The following is a 17,041-nucleotide window of genomic DNA, read 5'->3' as shown; positions in this document are numbered from 1 at the left end:
TTTTTTGAAATTACTTGAATGATGAATAAAAATTTATTCATCATTCGCAAGTGCTTGAATGAAGAATAAAAATTTATTCGTTTTTTTGAAATTACTTGAATGATGAATAAAAATTTATTCATCATTCGCAAGTGCTTGAATGAAGAATAAAAATTTATTCGTTTTTTTGAAATTACTTGAATGATGAATAAAAATTTATTCATCATTCGCAAGTGCTTGAATGAAGAATAAAAATTTATTCGTTTTTTTGAAATTACTTGAATGATGAATAAAAATTTATTCATCATTTGCAAGTGCTTGAATGAATAATAAATATTTATTCGTCATTCAAAATTGTTGGAATGATGAATGAAAGCTTATTCTTATTTTTTTTCATTCAATTATTCATTTTCCTGATTACGCCCGTCCCTGATATATAGATATGCCAGCCTTTGTAAAATATTCGCTTCAGTTCCATATGTTTTGACCACCACTGTATACAGTATGTATACGAATCATGTGATTGTGATACCGCTAACTCTCTCTTGAAAATTTTGACAGAAGTGTAACGTCATAGTAGATTTTGTTTATTGCCTGTGTAATAAATGTTTACAAAACACTTACATATTGACAGATCTCTCTCAGTTCTCTCCACCGGCGAACCTGCTATGTGACTTCATACTCCAAATTTCACATCAATCAGCGCAATCTTGCATTCCATCGGTCTTGTATAAGAATATGATTGATGAATGCATTTTATAGAGTTTCCTTAATGTTTGACACATATAATTTTCATGAATGTTACACATGCCCAATAGTATAGCCACCGTATAACTTGAAAAATATTGACAGCACAGGGTGCTTTGGATGTAAAAAAAACAATATTCTATTACGTTGACGATCTAATTGGACATTTGCAGCAGTGTTTAGCCAACTGCTGTTTTCAGTTTAGTGTTGCAAAGTGCTGGCTACGGTTGTTTCGTGTACGCGTTCTGTAGTGAATAAAAAAAATTTTATGAGGCAAGAGTGCGGAAACGGATATGTACAAAGCAATAACAACAAACCAATATAAAAGAACAAGCGCAGAAGAAGTGTTTTTTACATAAAAGTGTCACAGATACACATTTATACACATAAATAGTTACGTTGCAAAAATATACGTATCCAAATGTTTTCTATCCGCAAAAAACCAAGTGCTGTTAATGAAAATTGAGATATACATAAAACATAAAAAAGAAAGAAAAGTAATAAAAAGTAAATACAAACAAATATTACTTACCTACATAAGAGGTCAAACAACTAAATTTAGTGAGACTAAAAAGCAACGGAAGAAGCAGCTGTATATTGCAAAGTAAGAAGTATTTATGTATGCATACATATTGGTAAAAGTAAAAAAAAAAAACTGTAAAATGTTCCCGATTTATTGAATGAGCTAAATGCAATGCAATGTATCTAATAGAAAATAATAAGGCATAGAAAGGTGGAAGTACAAATAGAAGGGTAAAAAAGTGTAACGAGTAGCATTATGTAGAGCAAAACAAAATTGCAGTCATGCATTTTACGTACGTACACACATATGTATATGCATAATAAACATAAAAAGAATATATATGTATATATATGTATGTAATAAGTACATATCTATATGTATAGCATATTAAGGTTGAAGAGCACCAGCAGCAGCAGCAGCAGCAGCAGCAGCGAATTATGCACATTCATACATATGTACTTTTATCCATATATTCACCGATACATTCATATGTATGTATCTGCAGTATGTATGTATGGTACTTAAACGTGTTTTAGTACTTGTTTTCCACCGCCACCACGTCGCGTCGACCACCAACAAGTATACATATGTACGCCGATACCGAATTTGTACTTTTTTGCTCGGCTGCGCCGGCGACCCCCACTGCATCGCAGCAGCGCAAAACAGGCACCACCGGCCATCCACCAACATAATTTCTGTCATCATATCCACCATTGTTTGTACCATACAGGGAACAGAATTGCTGAGGCTGCCGCGAAAGCAAACGTCAACTTTGTTGCCAGTAGATATATTTCTGGTTTCTTGCTGATATGAATGTATGTACAAATGTACGTACGAGTATATTTTTGTAACAACGTATCCAAAATTTGCCTGCATCCACTCATTACGTTGGTCGTTACGTTGTCCCAGTATCGACCAACAAATGACGTATTGAAAGTTTAATGAATCTTGAAAGGCACGCATATACATATACATACATACATATGTATACGCAAGAATAAAATGCGTTGCGCGGCAAGCGTGCGGGTCCAGTTTTAAAATTACATTCGTATGCATTCAATTCATCTCCTGTCCCCTTTGTTCTTAGATAACTGTGTACCAATTGTGCCAATATTAATGTATGTAGCTCCCTTTAAGCTGATAAACACCGATTCATAAGCAGTTTGTTCGTCTATACCTCATTATGTGGTTAACGGTGAAAATTTTTGTCAAAAATCGATTTCACTGCCAAATCAGCTCGTATCCTTATTATGAATAATTTCAGGCATAAAAAATTCAGTTGAAAACAGGTGACTGTACCTTAGGCTTAGGAAACTCCTCACCAAGATTCCAAACATGTCTACCATAGTATGTAACTGTCATTATTGGCGCGTCAAGCGTCAAGGAACTGTCAAAAATCCTCATGCTCTCATAAGCTCTGATCCAATACTTTTCGTGAAAAATCCTGTAAAACTGTCAAACAGCAAAATTACTCTCTGAAGTGAGAGTAAAAAGTGAGTAACAACAAAAAGTACGGGAACAAAGAAACCACTTTTCCTGTAAAAACGTCAACCAGTGATTGCTTGACACTTTTCATGATTTTACCAGAAGAAAAAGTTCGGGTAAAATCTTGCAACTTCATTCTCTACACAACTCTCCAAAAGTCGCTCTCATTTACAGGATTTTGGAGGATTTCGGAGTACGGGAACATTTTTCCTGCAACTTACAGCAAGTTCATGTAAAATCCTGCGGAGTGGAACGAGGTGCTGTACCCTCAACAATGTTATGGCTACTAATAGTTAACAAGTTACTAAAGTTATTCGAGGGGAAATCACCCAAACTAGTGGTGTATGCAGATGACATAGCCGTAATAGTGACAGGGACGTAATAAACAGCGCCCTGAAATTCATTCACCAATGGACATCTCCAGCAGGGCTAGGGGTAAACGCAGGCAAAGCGAACCTGATACTCTTAACAAGAAAATATAAGGTCCCAGTGTGGTGACCCCCGAGGTTGGGTAGCATCGTATCAGGGAATAGTTGCTGTGGAGGCGCAATGTTGAGGAAACAGTGAAGAAGGCTAGTAAAGCCCTATATGCATACAAAAGAATGCTGGGGGTCACTTGCCCAATGCTTCGGTGCCACACAGTAATAGTCAGACAAATTCTTCTGTATGACGCTTTGGTTTGATGGAATGACGGAAAAAAGTCCTCATACTTCGGCCCAACGGAGAAGGTTCAGCGCCTCGCGGCACTGTGCATCACGGTAGCGTTGAGGTTGTTGCTGTTGTTGTAGCGGAAGTACTAAGCCTCGCTGTCGCCGAGCCCGCCGAGTGTTAGTTGAGTGGAATTGAGCTGGCATGTGAAGAGGTGGTTGGTGTCGTGTGAAGTCTACTCCTACGGATGCTCTAAAAACAATCCTACATTTATTGGTCATGAACATAATCCCGGAAAACCGTGCTAATAAATCCGCAGGTAGATCCGCGGCCAAAGAGGAAATCAGTAACAGAACCGGGAAGCATGTATAAGTTAAAAAGTGGGAACATCATTTCCAATCCAGCAATTTCACCACTGACGGGAGTAAGCAGGCTAATTCCTAACGCAGACAGAGATTTGGAAGTGGGAGCCGCTAGGGCTGGGATATATTTATGTAGCTTCACTAGCGATGACTGCGGAGTCAGTGAGGATTTCTCTAGCTTCCTTTTACGGCCCTAAGTCACTGCCACAGTGTGGAGTAGATAAGCTTACAGGTCTGACATTTGGCCACGTTCCCACTCTTTGGGAGAAAATTAGGGTGTTCTTTATTCTCAAATCGGGGAAAGTTGGTTATGCGCTAGCAAAAAGTTTCAGGCCAATTAGCATGACATTCTTCATACTCAAGAGTTTGGAGTGCATGTTCGAAAATTACATTAAATAATTTTGGTGGATGGGCCTCTTAGTGTTCACCAACGTTCTTACCAAAGTGGAAAGTCATGTTAATCAGCTTTATATTACCTTTTGACAAAGAGCGATTAGGAGCTGGAAGCAGGTGAGTACACAATGGCATTATTTGCTGATTGAAGGAGCGTTTGATATCCCTAACTTTCACTCGAAGTGCTCAGCGGTCAGGAGGCATGAAGTGGGCAATACAATCATAAGGCAGATACACATCATGTTATCCAGAAGATTGCTGAGAGTTGGGAGAGAATGCCCTCAGGGCGAGGTACTCTCAACTTTCTTGTGGTAGTAGACTTGATATTAACAGAAACTTCGTTCACATCAAAACTTATTAAGGACACTGGGCTATTCATACTAAGAATGATGAATGGTGCACTTTGCACGGTCTTGCTTTCAACCCCAGCAAGACGACCTAGTATTGTTAACTCGAAAAAGAAAACTCGTACTAAGAGGCTTAAACTCTGAGTCTGAAGCTGAGCTGAAGTTAAATCGAGCACTGAATGTTTTCGTAAAGTGTCGGAGTACCTTTAGGAACTCCTGTGGTCTGTAGGCATTACGGGCGCCGTGAGTACCCTGTTGGTGCAATACTGACACCTGCAAAATACCAAGGAAAAGCCGTGTAGCTTTGGTTAGCATAACCAGGCGGAGTGCGTTGAAGCATTCGGTGACAGTGCCTCTTCGCGTGCGCAGAGATAAGTGAGATATTTGATCCTTTGGTGCATGGCGGTGAAAGGGTCCAATGATTAGAATACTGCAAAAATCGCCTCTCTGTTTTGCCAGTGGCAATGTTCAGGAAGCTAACGGGAGAGCACAAATCTCCACAGTAATTTGTTATAATGAAATGTGCAATTTTAATGCTGACAATTTCTTATCCAAAGGTAGTAGACTATTCTTATAATTTATGACTTATGGAAGTCTAGAAGAGTGGTTCCACTATAGAAATTTGATACACGCGCAGATGGACTGCTGCTGCCAAGGGCTTCACTTAAAATGACCCTTGCTCTATGCTAAGCTTTTGTCCAGGCACGTCAGAATGAACAAGCAGACGAGATCCAAATTTATATAAAAAAATCTTTAGCGTCGCCGGTGTGCAGGCGGGATTAGAGCGACATTCATCGAGAGACCGTCACACAGTCTGGTTTTACTTCTTCGAAAAGAGTTGCCACCTGTTAAAAAATTAAGCTCAAATTATTTAAAAAGTTAAATCGATTGTTACATATCGATAGATAAAGGTATCAACCAAAATGGCGTTAAAAGGCTTTATAACTCCCCTACAAGAATTGCGTGATGGAAACTAACACATTCTCATTTATCTTACTAACAAATTTGCAAATTTTGCGTTGGTTAAAAAGAGACAACTAAATAAGGCCATAAGTTGGAGGAAGACGGAAGACCAGTTTAAAAGGTTGAATTCGAATTATTTAATAAGGTAAATGAATTCTCAAAACATGGTTAAGTTACTTGAAATATTTATAACAATGTCAGACGATAGATGTTTAAGGATATTTTAGTCCGAAAATAACTTTGAAGAGGGTTGCCGCCTGTTTTGAAAGTCGAACTTAGTTTAATTATGCAAAAGTTATGTACATGAAACTTTAAAATATGGGTATCAAACGAACGAGAGTTAAGAAATTTTAATTTGAACATTTCGAATTTTTTTATGGTGTCAGAAAACTGTTGCCACTTTTCGAAAAAATTTAATTCAAATTATTCAATAAGTTAAATGAATTCTAGAAACAAAGTTATCAATGGAAATGGGTTTAAAATCCTTTTTTCTGAACTATATTTTGGAGGGTTGCCACGAATTTAAAAAATAAAATACAATTTAATTCATCGGTTTATAACAATGTCAGACGAAAGATATTTAAGGAGATTTTAGTTCCAAAATAGTTTTGAAGAGGGTTGCCGCCTGTTTTGAAAGTCGAACTTAGTTATTATACAAAAGTGATGTACATGAAATTTCAAATATGGGTATGAAACGAACGAGGGTTAAGAAGTATTTAGTTTGAACATTTAGAATTTTCTTAGGGTATCAGAAGAGGTTTGCTACCTGTTGAAAAAATTCAGTTCAAATTATTGAATAAGTTAAATGGATTGGAAGGAGTGTTGCTATGTGTTAAAAAATTAGATTCAAAAGATTTTAGTTTGAAAATACTTTTAAAGGGGTTGCCACCTATTTTAAAAGTCGAATTTGTGTTAGTTCTAACACAAGTTAAGGGAAATATTGAAATATTAATGTCCAAACGATAGGGTTTTTGGAAAACTTTAGGCTGATAATATTTTTAATTAGGGTTTCCATCTTTTTTTAAAGGTCATCAGATCTGCGCCTTTATTTTGATTTTCCAAGATGAGAAGTCAAATTAAAGAACTGGGATTGACGTAGATGTGTAATAAGTTTTACTTTTTGAAGTTAGAACCTTTTTAGAGGTGCTGAGTGATTTGAAAATTGATGAATTTAAAACCAAGCCAAAACCGCAGACCTCTTATCACTCAGAAATGATTTAGATGAATTATTAGGAATATTTTTTGAGGTTTTTATATAAGGGGTTAACCTTTTTAAAAAGTTAAGTTCAATTTTCACTAGTAGTCTATAATTCTTACAGAATTTTAAATTTTTATTTGTAATAACAATAATAAGAATTTGAAATTTGTAGAGAGTTAAATTCTTAAGATGTTTAAGGACCTAATTCTTTTAAGTCTTATTATTTTGAATATATTTTTTAGTGCAAAGTGCGGAGAAAGTGGCAATTTCGAAGAAAATCGATTCTCCTTTTCTTGTTAATGAATTTACGTAATTAAAACTAGTTGAAAACTTTTAAGAAAAATTTGAAGTGTCATAAAAAAATTGTTCTCCAATTAAAAAAAAATATATATTTTTTGTACTTTTTAAAAAATTTAATAATTCACGTTGATTTTTGATATTTTTTTTTATTCCACATACATGCATACATTATTATATACAGAAAAAAATTATTAAAATTTAACGCAGTTTCTTAAGCAATTGAAACTTGCATTTTATTATACTGAAATATAATAGGCTGTATAGCTGCATACCTACCCATTTTTTTTTTTGTAAATCAAAAAACAATTTTTTTTAATTTTGGTGAAATTTTGTTTATAAAATTTAAATTTTTTTGTCATTTAGGGGCAACTCTGTAAATATTTTAAGCTAGCTTTTATTAAGTAACATTCTCCTTTTTCTGTACTTTGCACTAAAAATTTGTATATAAACAAATAGAAATTATAAAAAGTTGCTCCTTAAACCTCTTAAGAATTTAATTATCTTTCAATTAAAATGAAAAATACAAAATTCGGCAAGGGTTGTAAGCAGACATCTTTCAATAGTTAATTGCGTGTTTGCATCACTGTGCCGCGGGTGGGTGCCAGTGTGGCCAGTTTTTATTTTTTTTAACGGAAAGAAAACTGTATTTTAGACCAAATTCAAATACGATGAGAGTTTTAAAAAAATTTAGTTTTTAATTTTATTAAAAATAAACAAAAAAAAAATATTCATTTAAAATAAAATATTATAAACCGTTTAAATTATACTAAACTAAACCAAAATTGATTTTTTTTAAAGGATCGTTTAAATCACATTTTGTTTCAATGAAATTCAGTCTAATTATTTTACGTAAGTTACTTTGTTAATGTTTTTTAAGCATTTAATTCGATTCCTAAAATTTAGTAACTCTTGAAGCATTGTTTTTAAATTAATTTTTAGTTCTTAAAATATCAGAGAGTGCTGGAATTTCTAGTTTATTTTTTGTTTTATACAAATCGATTTGCGCAACATATTTTCCACATTTGCTGTGGCGACTGGAATGGACAGTTAAAACTTTTTGTTTGAAATAAGGAAATGCTGCTCCTTCATTGTCTCCTTTGATCTTAAAAATTGTTTGCGAAAAAATATAAAGAGACATTTTAATTTATTCGTTCAACACGGCTATTTCAAAAATCTGTAATTTGCACTGGTGGAGGTATATTAAACCATTGTAAACTTTTCTCAAAAACTGTAATTTACAGTTCAAACTATGAATATGGCAACAGTGATGCATAACACATAATCAATCGCAGAGCCTCAGTGCTCTGTAGTCACAACACTAAAGGCAGCATCATTTTGTCGGACGTTGGTGGCTTTCATTCAAATTTTTGCGCATTATTTACATTTCGTTTAATCATTTGCATCTACAAAAGTGTGCGAATGCATGTAATTTCTTTTATTCTTGTGCTGTCTTATTTGTGATCGATTGATTTGGGCGCCTGAGAAGCTGTACTTACATATTATATTCGCAGAAATTTTGGTATGTATACAATTAATATTAATTTTCTTAAAATTCTGTTCTATTTGTCGGCAAAGTAATTTTTTTCGCCTACGCAATTAGGTATGTATTTATCCAATTTTTGAAAGCAATGCAATTTACTGTGAACACATCCGTTTGCGCTTAACAACTTGAAACTCAAATTAAATCATAACTAAAAACTCGTTTGCTTATGCTAAAAATATGAGGTGTTAAAGGCAAAAGCAAATATTAGTGTTCGCAATTTTTCGTTTTGGAATATTTGTTTAAGATTTACAGTACTGTCCAGAAAGATGGTGCAACTGCAGTCTTAACCAATTACTTGAATGGAGTAGGACTAAAAAAGTTGATACATATGTACATATGTATTTACTGTGACTATTCCACTCGCTACTTTCGTAGATAACCCAGTCAGTGGTGGCCTGTAAACAATATCGTTCAAAAATGCCGTGCCGCGCTAGAATCACTAGGTCGTCTCAACATCACTCTTTGCTAGGGTTCACCGACATAGCAATATCGAAAAAACGATGCAGCTGATAAGATGAAAATGTAGACAATTCGATAAACCATCGTTTGTGGGCCATATGAGAGATCGTTTTGAAAACACCAACTTCGTTACACAGTTGACTTGTGGATCTAACGAATTAATTGTTGACTCTTAAGACAGCGACAGAAAATCAATAAAACAGCAGTAAGAACTCTTAAGGCCCATCTACATACAATTTTGGCGTTGCATTGGCGTTGGCGTCGCTTTGACAGCAGCGCGAGTAACGCCAGTGCTTGCTACAATGTACGCTTGGCAGCGAATACTTTGCATTAAAACCGATATTAATTGCCCGCATTTGATGAAAAAGGAAAAGTATTTCACATATGTATTTGCAACAGCTGACGAACGGCGCACGCGAAAAAATAACAGTTGGCCATCTTTCTGTGTTGTGTTGGCGTTAGCGTGTTAAAGCGACGCTGTATTTTACTTCGATGTATGGACTACGTCCATGTCGTTGTAAAGCTCATATAGCTCATCGTTCCATCATCAGCGGTACTCGCCATCGCTAAAGGCTGGTTTTCATTAGGTCAAAATCACTGACATCAAAAACTGCCTTCATCTGACAGCTGTTCATTTGATGTCAAATGCGTTTTCATTACATTTTAAAAACTGACCAAATGTCGATACCGCAGTGCATGTCAAAGACTGTCGTCAAATTTCGGTGTCAGATGATTGCCATTCCGTTTTCATTACTGATGTCAAATATGATGTTAAATTTTTACAAAAAGTGTAGAATACCGACCGTTAAGCTATAGACAAACCAAAAATGTAATTGGATAGAACTCTTCATGCTGATTTTAACCTTGTTTTGCGCAAGTAAAAAATTAAGAAGATATAGTAGGTTAAGTAAAATTTTTTCGTTATTTTGAAATACCAATATCTCATGAACTACATAACCGATTAAACAACTAATGATGTCAAAATAACGATGATTAGTTTATCTTGCAGTTGATGTACATAATTTTTCTGATTTTTTATATTTTTGAGTCAGAAATACAAAAAAAAACAAAAAAAAATTAATTTTTTCATTAAATTACCTTTTTTTGAAGAAAATTGCATAATTAAGCTACAGAAATTTATATTATTTAGAAAGTACAAGTTATTACCTTATATAGAAAGGTTTGTTATAGGGCAAAATTTAACCAAAGTAGTGGAAAAAATCGAAATAGTATATATATTTTCTTTAAATATCGTTTACCAAAAATTTGTTTTAAAAAATGGTTATAGTAAATACGTCGTAAAAAAGCTATTAAAATTATCTTTGAATTGGATTCAATACTTTCTAGTCGGTCAAGTCGTTTCCGAGATATTTAACATATAAGAAATAGGAAAGTTGAAGTTTAACCTGTTATATTTTCTTTGTTTTTTACTTTCCCAAAATAATTGGGGTATGGTTGGAAATAATTGGGGTTGGAGCATGAAAAGTTCTATCGATCTGCATTTTTTTTTTTTTTTTGTAGCAGTCCGTATTGTAACTAGAATCAACTGTTCGCATGGCAAACGAAATTAAAATTGCAAACATGTTGGCAAATACATTTTGGTTGTCAAATGCTGCCACATCAGCGACGAGGGCCATTTTCATTTGGATGTCATTTTATATGACCGTGCGTGGTGATATATGACAACAAACGCAAATGACACCAGATGACAACCCGTTTTCATTATTTTGACAACATTTGGCGTCAAATATGACCTAATGAAAACCAGGCTTAATGCGTGAAAACGCAGTATCCATCATAACTACGGCAACCATCCAATTGTCCTCGTAATTTATTTAATTTATACGGGACGCCAAATGTTCAGTATTTTTTCTAATGTCCTGTATTTGTCCCGTATTCGGCGTTCGGTATGTTGTTATATGATCTTAATTTTCTCCATAAACAGTAATTATTTTCTAATATGAATGTCTGTACTTCGAATTGAGGAACACATGCAGTGACTAAAATATAAATTAGGATTCAAGATCTTAGCCAGGTTTGGCTATTTTCCTTTTGTTTATTTAACGTTTATTATTTTTTTACGAAAGTAAAGCTCTTTTCCCAACAAGAACCATATAAATCCAAATTTCCGACTTTTTGCAAATACTATGAAAAATAATTCTGCAAAGTTTCATCAAAATCAGAATCTTAAGAACAAATTTGTTTTGCAGTTTTGTAGCTCGTTAAAATTTAGTATAATAAAGTGCAACGTGTTGCTCATTTGCTTCACTGTAAAAAAATTTCTAACATACTTAGGTACTTTGTATGAAAAAATGCGTAACACTTTCAACAAAAACAATTGCCAAAAAATAACGTTAAGTCCTAGCCACTTTAAACTTGCACTGTAATAATAATAGATTGGCGCTTATACTAGGGATGCGTATCGCCAATGAAAATTCGGTATATCGGTATTGCGATACATATTCTAAATTTACAATATCCGATACCGATATATCTAATAAAATAATATCGATATATTGAATATCGGAAATTTCGAAAACAAAATGGTTGATACAGATATATTTTTTTCAGCACCATGTATATTTGTAATTAAAAGGCAATAAGCATAAATTCAAATAACGAAGTTAATTTGGATAAGATGCACTTTAATGAGTTTGAAGAAATAGTAACCTGAGTTCAGCAACTTTGATTTTCTCCTTCTCACAAGCAAGTCTAATACTTTCAAAAGACACACCTTTTCATATATATATATATATATGCATGTATTTCTAAATGTGAAGTACAAATACATAGAACCGTTCAATTGGTTTTCCAGATGACCTCAAAAACTCAATTGAATCTGCTGAAGCCTAAAATGCCATACAGCAGCTCTTGGTGGTCTTAGCTAATATTATTTTTATGCAAGAAGTACTTTGCCTTTGCTGTAGATTTTCTTGAAGAAATAGATTTACGAGCACTTATTTCTTGAAAATTGCTACTGATTTAAGAAATTTTGATATTTTCATTTCTTCATGATTACTACGCCAAAAGCTGTTATGCGAGATCGAACACATTTTCCAACTATGTACTCAATTTTATTTTCAATTCAGAAGCCTAAAGAACGTAAAGAAAAGTTTCCGATATTTTAAACATCGAAACAAAATATTGTATCGATATCGTATCGCAATACCTGATATCGATATAAATTAACCGATATGTTGAACAACGATATTGATATATTGAATATCGTATCGGTATCGCGCCTCCCTAGCTTAAACAATATGTTAGCGTGTGGCCGAGCTTCTCCTCCGATTTGTGATCCGTATTTCCAAGAGCATTTAGCCGTCAAAGAAGAAGCAACATATTGGATTATTGAAAATGTATTACGAGTACATTTTAAGGAGGTGAACAGGCAATAATCTGGGACCTTGAGTACTTTATGTTTTAAATTTCCTGATCACCTTTCTTTACGACAGACTGTCCAGCAAAAACAAAAAATAATCAAATATTTTACCCAATAGATAGAGAAGCTATTATCAAAAGACTATGCTTCCAAGATCTAAAGATACTTAAAAGATATATTTTGTACAGCCATTTATGAGTGCAGCCGCTGTGATGTAGTGGTTAGTAGTTTTGCAAGGCAATTTCCAAAAAAAAATAACGTTTTTTTGCCGAACCTAGGGTTTGCTTTTTAAATTTTTCGGTGACATCTATATTCAGCTTGCTTTTAAAATATGTCTACTGGAATAATTAAAATACTTTCTTAGCAAAAGTTTAATGAGTTTTGGTGAGCTTTAATTAACTGACGTTAGGGCTGTACATTGGGATGATAGAACTCAAATCTGGTGGGCAAGTACTAGAATGGTGTACTTGAGGTCAAAAAATTTTAGAACAAACTTCAAAACAAATATACCGATTTATCAAACTGTAAATGCCGAGGATGTGACGAACAACATAAGAATGTGAGCCCTTCGTTCGGCAAGAAAAAAATAATTAATTGTCTTCGCTTCGAACTTCCTTAGAAAAAGTTGAATGATTTTTGGCGCGCTTTAATATAGGCTGACTTCCAAAACGTACCAATATAATGTTTGGATACTGTTCTACTGCGGTATTTAAACTGTTTGCATATGCAGAGTAGCGAAACATTGCAACCATATACATTGCATATTTGGAATATTTAATAAAACAATGATCACCATTTCGAAATTTTGCATTTTTAAAAAAACCAATAACAAACGAAGCATCAACTTTGTTTCTTATGCGCTGATTGCGCTAGCGATGCGTTTCGATAACTTTTTGGATGCGTTTTGGAAAAGTATATATTGTCAACCAATTGTAGTTCGGCCTTATGGAACATTAAACTTTGTACGTATGCAATGCAATTGACGTTTTGGAAGTCAGCCATACTGACATTAGGTTGGCACCTTAGTGTGTTAGGAACTGAGATCTGGTGGGCAAGTAATAGAATGGGGGGTCAATGAACTTTGATCAAAAAAATGGTATAAAAAAATTTGTTTTCGAATTTGCCTTTCTAAAATTCTTTATACTCAGGGCCAGTTTTTCAGTGGGGGTGTACACGGCGATTTTTTTTCCGGTACGGTCAAATATCCGTATGTAGTTCATACATACACTAGGCGACAAATGAAAGTGTACACCTTGTTTTAATATAATATTTACAATTGTTTTTATGACGTGTGCCATGATGTTGTCACACAAAGGGGAGGAACCTACAGTTTTATGCCGACTTCGAACAGCGACTGAATTTTTATGAGAAGCTGTTTCTCTGCCATTGCCTGCCGAGGGGCGACTGCTATTAGAACAAAAACTTTTCTGTTTAGTTTTATTTTTTGATGTTGACCCCAGGGCCTGCGGAATGGTAGCGGGCACTGCTGACCATTGATTGCACTTGCATTTTATTATACTAAAATTTAACGAACTTTTAGTAAGAAATTTTGCGTGGTAAAAATCAAGAGAAAAATATCCTATAAATTTGTAATGTTACTATAAGGAGGCTCTCTTAGGAAGATTTCTTAGCTTTTGTGGAAAAAATTAGCAAAATTATTTTTGTCCCCTAATCGGCTTCCTTAAATATCGTCAGCGTAATCATAACGGGTAATAATGATCAAAAAACAAAAGTCCAAAATAACAAATAAATTTGACCGAAAGAATAAAAATCCAAATTTAACGATTATTCTTGATCGAAAAACTAGAAATTAAAAAATAACGATTTGGCAATGATCTAAAAGAGAGTTCTGGATATTTAACGGTTATTTTCGGTACCTGGATAATGTGCGAAATGTCTACATAAGTTTTTGCAAAGCATAAAGTGAATTTTATTTAGCCACCCTATATTGTATGCATGCAAGTATGAATAATGCTGCGATGGCATGTGGCACGCTAGCAGAAACCATATCTATTTTCAAATGCTCACCTCAATTTTTGAGATATCGCTGCTTGTGTTTTTGTCTGTAAACTGACTAAATAGTTCGGAATAAATATATTTAAATATGTGTTTATGTTCAGATGTACGTTGGTATTTATGTACATATGTACATTAGGGTGCCCCCCAAAAAAGTTGCATTTTTCCAGCAGAGTTACAAACTCTATTATGTTTTGAGATTTCCGCCAAAATATCAAGATTTGTGTTAGCTAGATCGATTATAAAATACCTCTAATAACCTCATTATTTCGATTTCATTAATACAGTTTTAAACATTTTTATGCAGACCTTTTAAGCTTAAACTCTTCTATCATCTGAGGTGATTATTTAGAAACAACCTTTATAAAAATATGAAATACTCGATTTTCTGAGGTATTTCCAAACAGGTCCAACTCACGTAAATCTTAATATTTTTCCGAAATATTCTGATGGTGGCCTTAAAATATAAGAGATTTTATATTTCACATGGAAACACAGAACCGATGTTTTTTGTATGGAGAGTGATGCACCATAATAAACACATGTATGTACAGATATAACTTTGTTTGTATCTATTTAAGAAGCATATTTACGCACTTTAAAAGATTCCATTCATGTGTGTGTGTGAAAAAAAAACCACAACCTTGCCACGAACATATAAGGAAGGCATTTCATTGTTTGTGCATAAATTGTTATTTTCCCGTTGAGTATGTGAAATAAGGCTAGGTGCATTTGATTGATTTCAATTTTATACTTCTCATTCAATACGAAACAAAAAACTGAATTAAGGCGGGATAACAACATTTCATTAGTTATATAGGTGCAGATAATATAGTGCAAAATTGAAAACGTGGTGGGAATGAAACAATTTGCACTCATTTGGGGGTTCAAAATATGAATAAATCCAAAAGGATTTGTAAATGTTGGTTATAGTTTTTTATATCCATTTGAAATTTTAGATCAAAAAAAAAAAAAATTTACCAAAATTGAATTTTAGGAAAATTTTAGGTATGTAATTTTTTGCCTATTTTAGTGTAATTAAGTGCGAATTTAAAATGCTTAAGAAATTGCGTTAATTTTTAATATTTTTTGGCTGACATTTCGAGTACATTTTACATAAGCAAAGAAATATTAAAATCTACTCAAACTCTTAGCCTCTTGAAACTTGTCCTTTATTGTACTAAAATGGAATGTGCTTTACAACTGTGTCGAATGGGGTGCACTTAGCTGCTCGGCCCTCGAGAACTTTTCATGTACTATTTCGGCCACTTACAGTTTGTCGTATTGTAGGCATTTTCATCTTGAAGCTCATTACCTGAGTAATCCGAAACCAGGCAGGGTTCGCTTGGAGGCTGTAGACTATGTAGCCAGCAGGATGGAGGTTATTTACAGGCACTCTGTGCCTTGGTTTCGAATCCAACAGGGCTCCGTCAGCATACCAGACCTACTGCAGGAAATTGTGGTGTTGCCGGGTCACAGGCACAGATACCTATCTACGCTCGCTTCTTAATACAAAGCCGGGCATAAATGGCGGAGTCATGGCAGGCGTAAAAATTTCCGATCAATCAGCGCCCTGATCATGGCACTTGATATCGAATGTAACTCGAATCTAAATTTAATTTTTGAGATCGATAGCGAATGCGCTTTGACAATTTAAATTGTATTGGAGAGAAACCAGCTGTCATTTTATTCACCAGATCGCTAATGCCGCGAGTTAGGCTTAGTAGTTTCTTATTTTTACAAACTCGTTGCTATGCACATAATAGGCCGGATAATTAGCGAACGTGTGCCAAGTACGGGTAGATAAAAGTATAACTTGCTACAGTATTCAGACCGTAATTGTGCCTGAGTAACGCATGTCTCTCCTAGGCAGCTTAAGATCTTCTTCTGCAATGGGTGATGATTGAACACTAGATGTGACAGATATTTGCGTACCTGTGATTTTGTCACGGTTATTCAAAAGTCACGGGTAAACTGCTGTGGCCACTTTCTAACAGTCACCATGACAGCCTCACTCGCAACCATGATTCAATAATACAAGGTTCGATAAACTGACAGTTGTCTCTCTCGCACCGCTCCCTTAGCAGTGGCACCGTGTTGCTTCTTTGCAAATTTACTTGGAAAAAGTGTAGCTTTGCTGTGAAATAGAAGTATCAGCTTTTGTGCAATATGTTCATTTGTATATGCATTTGAAGCACATTTAACTGATGAAAACATAAATTGTTTTTAAATTGGATGTTTACATAAATCTCATAGTAGTTGTTTGAGAGTACGCATGGTCACCGCATACGGCTGGTCACCTTATCAGATTGCTTGCGAAACTTTCATTTACCGTACCTGTTTAACAATTGGAGTTTTTGTATTTGCACATGATATTTGTTTGTCATAATTGTTTTAGTTAAGTTCTTATGTATGTTTATATGTAAGCTCAAGCACAGTTTTTCTGTACCGCATACAACAACACTATTCCTAATGGTATTTTTCGTATATAAGCAGCCGTCGCTGCTGCAGAACGGTTCTGTTTTTCTATTTTTTACTTCTTGGTTAAATTTTGCATTGGCCGGTACGTTCTTACCTTCGCCGTACTCGCATACATGTTGTAATTATAATTAAATAAAACACGCTTCATATTATTAAACTAGATAAAAAGGTCGATTTCATTTTTGAGTGTTTAGCCGTGTTCATATCTAAACATT

General features: G+C 34.4%; 1 protein-coding gene across 4 annotated transcripts in view; it reads left to right on the top strand.

The window, feature by feature from the left end:
* Window positions 1-914: 914 nt before the first annotated feature.
* The window catches only part of Oatp30B (Organic anion transporting polypeptide 30B), a 109,783-nt gene continuing 93,656 nt past the window's right edge, over window positions 915-17,041 (top strand). For 3 of the 4 annotated variants that reach the window (XM_017609415.1, XM_017609386.1, XM_017609390.1), the window contains exon 1: window positions 915-1,330. The gene's annotated coding sequence lies outside the window, so the exon portion shown is untranslated. The remainder of the gene's footprint in view (window positions 1,331-17,041) is intronic. The other variant, XM_017609405.1, reaches the window with a different exon arrangement.

This window comes from Rhagoletis zephyria, unplaced genomic scaffold (assembly GCF_001687245.7).
Source record: "Rhagoletis zephyria isolate East Lansing unplaced genomic scaffold, Rhagoletis_zephyria_1.1 Rzeph_scaffold_00009, whole genome shotgun sequence".
Classification (NCBI taxonomy): domain Eukaryota; kingdom Metazoa; phylum Arthropoda; class Insecta; order Diptera; family Tephritidae; genus Rhagoletis; species Rhagoletis zephyria.
Note: the sequence above shows the minus strand (reverse complement) of the source record. Positions and strands in the feature narration are given on the sequence as shown.